Genomic DNA, 12,069 nt, shown 5'->3' on the forward strand with positions numbered 1-12,069 from the left:
CTATGATGTTTGGTGGGTTAGGTGTATTAAACGCATTTTTGACTTATTGAATTATTTTAAAATGTATTAAGTGCATTTTCCACTTATGATAGGTTTATTGGGATGTAACTCTATCTAAGTCGAGGAGCATCTTTTCTTTTTTTTTAGAGCCAGGGTCCGGCTGTTGCCCAGACTGGAGTGCAGTGGTGCAATCATAGCTTGCTGTAATCTCAGACCGCCGAGCTCAAGTGATCCTCCTACCTCAGCCTCCTGAGTAGCTGGGACTACAGGTGTGCACCACAATGCCTGGCTAATTTTTATTTTTATTTTTAATTTTTTTTGTAGAAATGAGGTCTCGATACATTGCCCGGGGTGGTCGCAAACTCCTCGCCTCAAGTGATCCTCCTGCCGCGGCCTTCCAAAATGTTGGTATTACAGGCATGAGCCACCTTGCTCAGAGGAGCTGAGGAGCATCTGTATAGCTAGACTAGTGGGTGTGAAGTGATATCTCATAGTGGTTTTGATTTGCATTTCCCTGGTGACTAATGATGTTGAACATCTCTTCCTGTGCTTGCTGGCCATTTGAATATCTTTTCTGCAGAAATGTGTATTTGAGTCTTTTACCCATTTTTAAAATTGAGGTTTAAAAAAAAATTTTTTTTTTAGATGGAGTCTCGCTCTGTCGCCCAGCCTGGAGTGCAGCGGCGTGATCTGGGCTCACTGCAGCCTCTGCCTCCTGGATTCAAGCAATTCTCCTGCCTCAGCCTCCTGAGTAGCTGAGATTACCGGCACACACCACCACACCCAGCTAATTTTTGTATTTTTAGTAGAGATGGGGTTTTACCATATTGGTCAGGCTGGTCTCGGACTCCTGACCTCAGGTGATCCACCCTCCTTGGCCACCCCAAATGCTGGGATTACAGGCATGAGCCACCGCGCCCAGCCTAAAATAAGAGTTTTAAAACTGTAGAATTGAAAGAATTTTTTCTATATTCTAGATACTAGGCCTTGGTCAGATACATGATTTGCAAATATTTTCTCCCATTTTGTGGACTGCCTTTTCGCTTTTGTGATGTTTGCCTTGAGAATACTTGCCAGTGGCACTTGTGGCTGCAGGTTTACCCCGAGATAACTTTGCCATGAAAAATCTTGCATTTTTTTTTTTTTGAGATGGAGTCTTGCTCTGTGGCCCAAGCTGGCGTGCAGTGGCGCCATCTCGGCTCACTGCAAGCTCCACCTCTCGGGTTCACACCATTCTCCTGCCTCAGCCTCCTGAGTAGCCGGGACTACAGGCGCCTGCCACCACGCCTAGCTAATATTTTTTGTATTTTTAGTAGAGACGGGGTTTCACTGTATTAGCCAGGATGGTCTCAATCTCCTGACCTCGTGATCCGCCTGCCTCAGCCTCCCAAAGTCCTGGGATTACAGGCGTGAGCCACCGCGCCCGGCCACGATCTTGCTTTTATTATTATTTTTGCATCGCTCTAGTATAATTGACATTGGACACAAAAGACATCATTCTATTTATAGGAGGCTGGTTTTAGCAGTGGTATTTCCATTTATGAATTATAGTCATTCTCAATCACTGAAAATGTCAAACCCTAGAAAACGTAGCTTTCTTATATGTGATGTAAACATCATTCTCAGACGTTGACTGAAGATTCATTTGATGAATCCGATTTTTCTGATATAGACAATTCTGATGATTCTGATGTTAGTTCTGTTTAGAAATAACTCTAAGAACAGTTTTTACACTTTGTTTTCACATTGAAAATCAGTCAGGTTTGCTTCAGCGTCAAAGAGCATGTTTATGTAAATTTAAGTGAGCATCGGCAGTGAGCTTCTGTTCTAAACACGAAAATGGTTAATAATGTTCTTTGATGCACAACAGTTTTTAATTTTGGTGAAGTCCAATTGATTATTTTTTTCTTTTGTTACTTTTGCTTGGGTGTAATTTCTGAGAAATCATTGTCTGATCTGAGGTCAGGAAGATTTACACCTATGTTTAGAGCGGTGTACTTTTTTTTTTTTTTTTTTTTGAGACAGGGTCTCGCTCTGTCACCGAGCCTGGAGTGCAGTGGTGCAATCTCAGCTCACTGCCACCTCTGCCTCCTGAGTTCAAGTGATTCTCATGCCTCAGCCTCCTGAGTAGCTGGGACCACAGTTGAGCATCACCATGCCTGGCTACTTTTTTTCCTTTCCTTTTTTTTTTTTTGAGATAGAGATTTGCTCTTGTTGCCCAGGCTGGAATGCAATGGCACGATCTTGGCTCACCGAAACCTCCACCTCCCGGGTTCAAACGATTGTCTTGCCTCAGCCTCCTGAGTAGCTGGGATTACAGGCATGCGCCACCATGCCTGGCTAACTTCTTATCTTTAGTAGAGATGGGGTTTCACTATGCTGGCCAGGCTGCTCTCGAATTCCTGACCTCAGGTGATCTGCCCATCTCAGCCTCCCAAAGTGCTGGGATTACAGGCGTTAGCCACCATGCCCGGCCTAATTTTTGTATTTTTTATAGAGATAGGGTTTCACCATGTTGGCCAGGCTGGTCTTGAACTCCTGACCTCAAGTGATCCACTCACCTAGGTCTCCCAAAGTGCTGGGATTACAGGCGTGAGCCACTGTGCCTGGCCAGCAGTATATTTTTAAATAAAAGTTTTTGACCACTATTCACAGGAAGAAAACATTATGTGTTGTTACCTAGCATTCCCATACATGTATAAGTTTCATGAAATAATATATACTCTTCCCATTTTCTATTCTGTTCTATCTCACTGGAAACAATGCCAGTCAAATCTCACTAAATTGAGCTTGTGACCTATTTATTGGCTGGGAATTGTAGTTTGAGAAATCACTGCTTAAGAGTTTACGAAGTACTCTTGTGTACCTCCCCATATTTTCTCCTCAAGGCAGGCTTGTGAGGCAGATGATACTGTGTCTGGTTTTTTTTTTTTTTTTTTTTTTTTTGTGACAGAATCTCGCTCGATAGTCCAGGCTGGAGTGCAGTGGCACAATCTCAGCTCACTGCAAGCTCCGCCTCCCGGGTTTACGCCATTCTCCTGCCTCAGCCTCCCGAGTAGCTGGGACTACAGGCGCCCATCACCACGCCCGGCTAATGTTTTTTGTATTTTTAGTAGAGACGGGGTTTCACCGTGTTAGCCAGGATGGTCTCGATCTCCTGACCTCGTGATCCGCCTGCCTCGACCTCCCAAAGTGCTGGGATTACAGGTGTGAGCCACCGTGCTCGGCTGATGCTGTGTCTGTTGAACAGATGGGAAAACAGGCTCAGAGTGACTTCCGGTGGTGACATGGCAGAACTGGCATTCTGACCTATGCCAATGCATTTTTTATCTTTGTCATCAGCTTCTCTGCAATGATTTCCACACATTAGCATGTTTAAGAATGTCCTGGGGCTGGGTGCGGTGGCTCATGCCTGTAATCCCAGCACTTTGGGAGGTCAAGGCGGGTGGATCACGAGATCAGGAGTTCAAGACCAGCCTGGCCAAGATGGTGAAACCCCGTCTCTACTAAAATTACAAAAAAATTAGCCAGGCGTGGTGGCATGCGCCTGTAATCCCAGCTACTCCGGAGGCTGAGGCAGAGAACCGCTTAAACCTGGAGGGGCGGAGGTTGTAGTGAGCCGAGACTGCGCCACTGCACTCCAGCCTGGGGGACAGAGGGAGACTCCGTCTCAAAAAAAAAAAAAAAGAAAGAAAGAAAGAAAGAATGTCCTGGGATGGCTTGTTAAAAATGCAGATTTCCAACCTTCACTTGCAAAGATTCTGACTCTAGGTCTGAAGTGTGGTGCAGGAAATCACATTTTTAATTATTATTATTATTATTATTTTTTAAATTTTAGACAGCATTTTGCTCTGTTGCCCAGGCTGGAGTGCAGTGGCTCGATCTCGGCTTGCTGCAACCTCCGTCTCCTGGGCTCAAGCCATCCTCCCACTAAGTGGCTGGGACTACAGGCATATGCCACCATGCCAGTTAATTTTTGTAGAGACAGAGTTTCACCATGTTGACCAGGCTGGTCTTGAACTCCTGAGCTCAAGCCTCCTAAAGTGTTGAGATTATAGGTGTGAGCCATTGTGCCTGGCCTAGGAAACTGCATTTTTAAACAAACACTTCCTGGAAAGCAGTGAAAGGAGCTACAAGTTTGTGCAAGGAACACTGCACCAGGAGTCAGGAGACCTGGATCTCCACCTGCTGGCTCTGGGAGGGGCTTCCACGGATGTTCCCTGAGACCGAGCACATAGGACACCAGCCTGGGGAGATGGCAGGAGACAAAGATATAGCCAGTCCTGGAGCTCAGCGGCTCACACTCCAGCGAGCACGTTTGGGAGGTGATGGGATTGCAGTTTTAGAGGTTGCTGGCTGTGCCAGTGGGCTGAAGCCGAGAAGCCGTGACATTCTGCTTGCCTGAATAGAGTTTGTTCTTTTATTAAAGCATTGAGCCAACATATACAAATAGGGAGATTTCAAGTCATAATATGATTTCTGGCATCTCTTGAAGAGTCAGATCTGGTGACTTAGACTGTGTTGCTGCATGACCGGGAGAGGCTGGAGTTGGTCTGGGCCTGCCCCTGTTCAGTTCACCACAGTCCTCACCACTCCCTATTGTCTTCCCTGCCACCCACTCATTTATAGGCTGCTTCACCCCGTGGGCATGTGAGAGTGGGCTCCTGGACTCCATGGTGTCCAGAGGCCTCCATGCTCTGGCTCTGAGACTGTAGGTTTCCCCCAGCTGCACTTGACCCACGTTTGCACACTCCTCCGTCCTCCCTCCATCCTCTTCCCACGCCCTCTGTGTTCCCTTCCCCTGGACTGTGGTCTTTTCTCTGAGACATAACTGTGGTGGTGTGGAAAGACCATAGCCTCTGGGTTCCAGTGCCCACCCACCATTCACCACTGAGTGGCTTTGGGCAAGTTAGGTAAACTCTCTGTTAAGTAACCTCAGCTTTCACCTCTGTAAAACAGGGGGAGCACTTCTCATCCACTCCTGATATTTCTGTCCTTGTAGAGGGGGCATCTGTTAACACGGTTGACCTGGGCCTGATCTTCCCCAGGGAGGAGGGGGTGACTGGCCTAACTGGCGCGCCTGGGACCTGGTCGCTGCCTGTGTGGCTCAGCCCCTTCCTTCTCTTTTCTTTGGGGCTCTGCCCACCTGCGGAGACAAGCCTCCTCTCCACGCTCTTCTCTGCCCCAAGTTTTACAGGGGCCAGCTCTGTCTCTGTGAGGGGAGGCTGGATTCTGAGGGCGATGTCCAGCAGTCTGGGAGTGAGTGGGTTTGTCTAATTCTGGGGTTCAGTATTAGGAAACTGCAGACCCAAGATGTATTCTCCCAAATCACCTCCACCAATAGTCAAGTCTGAAATTCATCTCACTTCGTTCTGAACAGGGGCTGGGAAGACGGGTACTGGGTCCAGACACCCTCAAATAGTAGTTCCTTTGGTGGTTGTTGTGAGGGGCCGTGCCTGGCAGATAGTAGTTGCTCAATAAACGGCAATTGTTATTGTTAAAACTTTTGCTTTTCCTACTTAGTTACACATTCAGAAATAGGAAAGGGGGACCAGTGCAGGGAGGGGTGGAGTAGGGTGGGGACAAGAGGAGGTGGGTGTGTGTGGGGGCTGGATTCAAAGGACTGTGAAGAAATAGATAAGGAGGAGGGTAAAGTAGCCTGGATAATGCTTCTCTTAAAAGCTGCCTTCCAGGGCCTTAGAAGTGTATGGAAATCAAATGCAAATCTCACGCATATTTATCAGCAGCCCTCCTTGGGAAGTCGGCTGGGATGTGACCCTGGGGGACAATTTGGGTGGAGGTCACTGAATTCCAGAGAGTTTGCAGTGACAACCAGGGAGAACAGTTGCCTGGGAATGGGTGTGGGGGAGGGTGGGAGGAAAGAGTGGTGAGAGTAGACATGGTGGGGGTAGGTGGGGTGGGGCTGGGATCTAGGGTGTGCAAGGGGGCGGAGGCCAGTCAGGATGGACACAGGAGCCTACGGAGTGGAGCGGGGAGACTGTGTGAAGGTACAGGTGGCCGCCAGCAGCAAGGGGCACTCAGCAACTCTGCACCCCTGGACCCGCTGCCTCTCCTAGCCACGCCTATTCCTTAGACAGTCCCAAAGCTTAGAAAGACAGCATTGGATCCCGAACAAGCCCTGGCCCTGGCATCAGACAGACCTTGGTCATCCTCCAGCTGGGTGACTGTGAGCCAGTTACCAAGCCTCAGTTTCCTCTTCTGTAATACAGGTTAGTAACAGTCTTCTCCTTACAGAGCTCCTGTGAAGATGCCGGGAGCGAGTCATGGTGAGGGCCGGGGAGAGAAAGTGCTCAGTGAGTGTGAGTCTGGGGCCTTCAGACTCGTTCCAGCTGCTCCTACCCTTCACGGCCCAGCTGGGAAATCTGTGCTTTACATGCCCTGTTTCATTTAATCCCAATGAGCTCTGGCTGCATAGCCACTATTATTACTCCCAGTTTACCGATGAGGATGCTGGAGTCCCGTGAGGTAGAAGAGCCGGGACGGAGCCAGCTTCACACTCAGGCCTGGGCTGTTTCTCCTGATGCTCTACAACCTCCTCCCAAGTGTTAGAGCTGGTGGGTTTCCGAGATGGGTAACTCTTCATTTAATACATGAAATGAAGCCCAGAGAGGTTGAGGGACTTGCCTAAGGTCACACAGCCAGTTAGAGGCAGAGCTGGAGCTTGACCAAGGATCCTGACTGGCGGTCTTGCTCTCTTTCCCGCGCAGCGTACAAGACCTCCCCTCTCAGGCAGCTCAGCCTGACGGCTGCGGGGACTCTGTTTCCCCTTCTTGGTCTTGTGGCACTGAGTGCCTGGAGTGGCGGCTGGGTGCCTCTGGGACTCCTGGGAGGTCCCCTCCTCTCAGCTGAGAGTCTGGGGGGAGTGCTGCCTGCTATGGGCTTTGGGAGACTTCCTGTCCTCTGCCCACCTCCTCCCCCATGCTCCCTTGGCCTCTGCCTCTGCCTGGGTCTCTCCCGCCCCTGCTCATCCGCTGTCCCTTCCCCTTTCCCACTCCAAGGCTGTCAGTGTTTGGGGGAGATTATGCAGTGTTGACATTGGAATATGAATTAGGTGACAGCGGCAGCCAAATATTGGAATTAGGGAAGGCAGGAGCCCAGGCGGGGATCCAAGAGTGGCTGGAACATCTGTGTCTTGGCTGTTCCAGATGCCTGACCCTGCGCCCACCTGAAAACGACGGGTCCCAGAGCCGCAGAAAAGCTCTGATGCAGCCAAGGCTTGGTCCTTGACTTGCCAGCCGAGACCACAGCTAAGAGTCCCACAGAACTTGGCCCCATCAGCTCGCTGGATTCCGAGCCCCAGAAAAAGACAGATGCTTGTGTTGTGAGTTGACAGACGGAGGCAAGATGCTGCCCAAGGATGTATCCTTCATTTAATTGTCTGAAATCCCATCTTCACTGCTCAGTTTCTACTGCTCAGGTCAGCATTTGCAAACATGTGTTCCACAAAACCCGAATTCTGCAGGCTGTTAAGAAGTTTTGTGTAGAAGGGGGTTTCATGGCCATGTACTTGGGAGAGATGTTAAACAGAGCTAAGCAGGACTTCCCAGGCAGGGCCTTGAGTAATTTAATAGGCGTAGCTATTCATCAGAAGGGGGAGGGACAGAGTCTGGAGTATTTCCTAAGCTTGTTTGACATGTTCTCATGGAGTCTCTTTTCTCTTGAGTATCTCATGAGTATCTGTTCTCATGGAGTATCTTTTTGGACCAACGCGAACAGATTTAATTGTATTCTAGCAGCTGCTGGTACCTCTGTCCAGGGGCTGACGTGAGATAGACACTTAATACATACTATGGATTGATACTAAATCTCTCAGAACCCGCTTCCTGCATCTGTAAAATGGAATAGCAGCACCTGCCCTGAGTGTTTTTGTTTTAGTTTTTGAAAGTCAAATGAGAGGCCTGTGTGTGGGAGTAGTTGCAAGCTGAATAGTTGCACATTTCTCGGGAATGATTACGATCAGCCCTGTCTCTTCTTTTAACTAATCTGATAAATGTAGACACGCTGACAGATTTGTGATAATACTCCCCTCTGGGGCTTTTCCATTTTCCTCTCCAGGAAGAGGGCCATGTTTAGCAGAGCATTCCTCAGTGTGAGTTCATGCCTTCCTGGGCCTTATCGCATGGGATTGCTAGTGGCAAGCTCAAGGCCAGCTTGCTGGGTGGCAGGGCAGAAAGGCAGTAGATTCCAGGACTCTTGACTCCCGAGTCCAGCACTGTGCTTGTCCCAGTGCTGCCATGGTGCCAGGTGTGGGACAGGACACTGGGGAGGCACGTATGTGACAGAGGCACTTCCTGGACCAGCTTGTGGTGACACCATGCCCACCACCAGACACCCCTCTCAGGGTCTGAGCGCTGCCCCAAGCTCCCTGCAGGCCAGCCATGCTCGAGTCTGGGGCCAAGAGTGCTCTCTCTAAGGAGGCTGGGATCTCAGAGTGGGACTCTCAGCATCCAGATACCAAAGGGGGTCATCCTCTTCCTCCCTGTCTTCTTCCTGCAGGGGCTTCTTGGGCCACAACCTCACCTTTGCCATCCCGCTCAGTTGGGAATTGTCTGAATTAAGACTTAAATAAGGTCAGATCTTGGAAAGGTTGAGCCACCTCCCCCAGGAGGCCCGGAGAAAACTCCAAGTCATAAACCTATTGGCCTGGAATCCCTCACTTCCCCTATCAGTGCCTCGGTTTCCCCATCTGTAAGCTGAGGAACCTCATCTAGCTCTAGAAAGTAAGTCTATGGATTGAGAAACATCATCAACTCCTTCTATTTACGTATGAAATACTTCTTGTAATTCCGTCTCCCGCCGTCCACCCTCCTGTGGGGTCCTCCTCGTGTCACCCCGTGTGATTGTCTCCCGGACTCTGGCACTTCTCCCTCATGTCTGCCTGGAGAAATCTTTGTAGGTTCTGCTCTCCTCCTGTCCTTTCCATACTTTCAAACTTGGGATGGCTTCCTGCTGCCCCTGGGTAAGGGCTGTGTCACGTCTCTGCACCTCTGCCGCAGAGACCACTTGGGATTTTCTAGAGACCTGAACTTTTACTCCTCCTAGCCTTTGCTTTTGCCATTTCTTCAGCCAAAATGCCTTTCCTCCTCCTGATGATGACATTTTCTGCAACTTGCAAGACCTAACTTCTTCCTATCCACCTTGCTTCTCCTCTTCTCCCTTAGTGCTCCCATTGTAAATGCCTTTTGTGCTTGTTTTGTTTTTGACACAAAGTCTTGCTCTGTCACCTAGGCTGGAGTGCAGTGGCACAATCAAAGCTCACTGCAACCTCCATCTCCTGGGTGTGAGAGATTCTCCTGCCTCCGCCTCCCAAGTAGCTGGGATTATAGGTGCCGGCCATCATGCCCTGGCCACCATCCTCGGCTAACTTTTGTATTTTTAGTAGAGACGGGTTTTTGCCATGTTGGCCAGGCTGGTCTTGAACTCCGGACCTCAAGTGATCCACCCTCCTTGGCCTTCCAAAGTGCTTGGATTACAAGTATGAGCCACCATGCCTGGCCTGTGCTGGTTTTTTTGTTTTTTGTTTGCATTGTATCATAACCAGTTAACGTACTTGATTTTCATCACTATAAATCACCTTGTGTGACCAGTGATCCCAAACATTTAGCATTTCCCTTAAGTTATAAAAGTAAACCAGTCACAGTAGCTCACTCCTGTAATCTCAGCACTTTGAGAAGCCAAGGCGGAGGATCGCTTGAAGCTAGGAGTTCAAGACTAGCCCTGGCAACAGCGAGAATCCATCTCTACAAAAAATACAAAAACACTTTGGGAGGCCAAGGCAGGTGGATCACCTGAGGTGGGAGTTCAAGACCAGCCTGGCCAACATGGCGAAACACTGTCTCTACTAAAAAATACAAAAATTAGCCAGGTGTGGCGGCCAGCACCTGTAATCCCAGCTGCTCAGGAGGCTGAGGCACAAGAATTGCTTGAACCCGAAAGGCGGAGGTTGCGGTGAGCCGAGATCGGGCCACTGCACCCTAGCCTGGATGACAGAGTGAGACTCCATCTCAAAAAAGAGAGAGAGAGAAAAAAAAAAAAAAAGACCCAAAACAAAAACTAAACAAATACAAAAAATTAAGTGGGCACGGTGGTGCACACCTATAGTCCCAGCTACTCAGGAGGCTGAGGTGGGAGGATCAATCACTTGAGCCTGGAAGGTCAAGGCTGCAGTGAGCTGTGATGTGCCAAGGCACTCCAGCCTGGGTGACAGAGTAAGAGCCTGTCTCTCTTAAAAAAAAAAAAAAAAAAAAGCACTCTTGTAATATCTCCAAATGGTTAAGAAGTAAAGTGAAACGCCCCCTCCTCCAACCCTACTGGTCAGTCCTGCAACTCCTGGGTAATGCCTGCTAATGGTTCCTTGTGTTCTTCCACCCGTACGCCTTTGCATATTCAATGTGTATGCATGTACCAAAATTGATGTAACTGGCCTCCATTACGGGACATTTAGGTTGTTTTCCATTCCCTACTGCTATAAATAATGCTGCAAAGATCTCCTTCAGATTCAAGTATTTCTGCAGGCAGTGTCTTAGAAATGGGATTGCTGGGTCACAGAGAACATCCACTTAAAATTTTTAATGCACACTGCCAAACTGTCATCAGAGAAGACACCCAGCAAGTCTCGAACTGATATGGAAATATCTGTCCTCCCTTGAAAGCGGGTCTGGATCTTAATTTATCGCTGTGGCCCTGGCATGTAGTAGGCTCAGTAAATGCTTGCTGAGTGACCCTATGGGTTGTCAAGCTCTGGCTCTTTATTTTCCCAGAAAAAAAGCAGCCTTTCTGCCCCTAAAAGAAGTCTACAAAGTCAACTGTGAGACCAGACCTTGACCTGTTCTGTTTGGCGCCCTGGATTGCGGAGCATACCGAGGAGTCCTGGGTACTTTCTTTGTTAAGTGGGGGGTGTGTGGATTTTGTTTTCAAAGCTGGCCTGGAGGCTCTGGGTTGCCATGGCAACTCTTGAGCAGGGCTGCCTTTTCCCTTCCCTCCATCTTGGGAGCCCTGGTTGCCATAACAACTGATTGGTCCTCTCCACTTTCTCCACCTCTGCCACAGGGCTCCAGCTTCCCTCTGGGGGCACCACTGTTCTTAGGGCTGGGGCAACCCTGATTTCACTTGACCCATGTACCTTGGGACCCTCTTGAGAGGAGATGTTAGTGAGGCCCTTAATGGGGAGGGTGGTGGCAGGAAACAGCACGGCCACTGGGAAGGGGAGAGGGCTCAGGTGGAGGAAGAGTGAGGTTCCCTGCTCCATCCTAGCCTGGGAGAATCAGTGTTGCCTGGGGTCCAGGGCAGGAAGCAAGTTCCTCTGAGGTTCAGGGGTGGTTTTGGGGATCAATGAGGTACAGGGACTGTGAGGTCTCAAGCATTCTTCCTCAACATTTCCCGTTGTAGATGGCAGAGCAGATGCAGTGGCACCCCTGAGCTGCCCTCAGGGGGTCCTCAGCCTTGGAGGAGGCAGGAGACCTGGGCTATGGAGCCACTCACAGGCCCTACTGAGAACATCTTGGTGTCCATCACAGTCCTCTTCAGAATGCCCAGAATACAGGGACAAGGAGTGAAACGGGCGTGTTTATTAACACAATGGAATATTCTGTGGCCAAATCAAAGGAGGACATTGAGGATTCTGGTGACACCTGGAGACGTACTAGTAAGGGAAAAAAGCAAGACCCATAATGCTATGTGGATACTGACTGCGACTATATAATGCCAGTGTGGACTTCGCAGAGATGGAATTTGAAAGAATGCAATATAGATGCAAATAGCGTTTTCCCCACACTACCTTCTCCCCGGCGTTTCCTCATCTCTGTCAACAGCCTTGCCACCTACTCTGTTGCCCAGACCAGAAACTTGATTCAAACTAGACTTCTCCCTCTGCCCTCATGCCCTGTTCCTGTTAGTCATAAGTCCTGCTGGTTCCAACGCTGAGGCAGCTTTCAGAGTAACTCCTCCTCCTGTTCCCACATTCACATCCCCCAGGGGCCTCTCCCAGCCTGTCTGTTCCCCCACATTCCCCCTACGCTCTGCTCCCCTAGCCCCCCTGCCATGCTGCTG

This window comes from Macaca nemestrina, chromosome 12 (assembly GCF_043159975.1).
Source record: "Macaca nemestrina isolate mMacNem1 chromosome 12, mMacNem.hap1, whole genome shotgun sequence".
Lineage (NCBI taxonomy): Eukaryota > Metazoa > Chordata > Mammalia > Primates > Cercopithecidae > Macaca > Macaca nemestrina.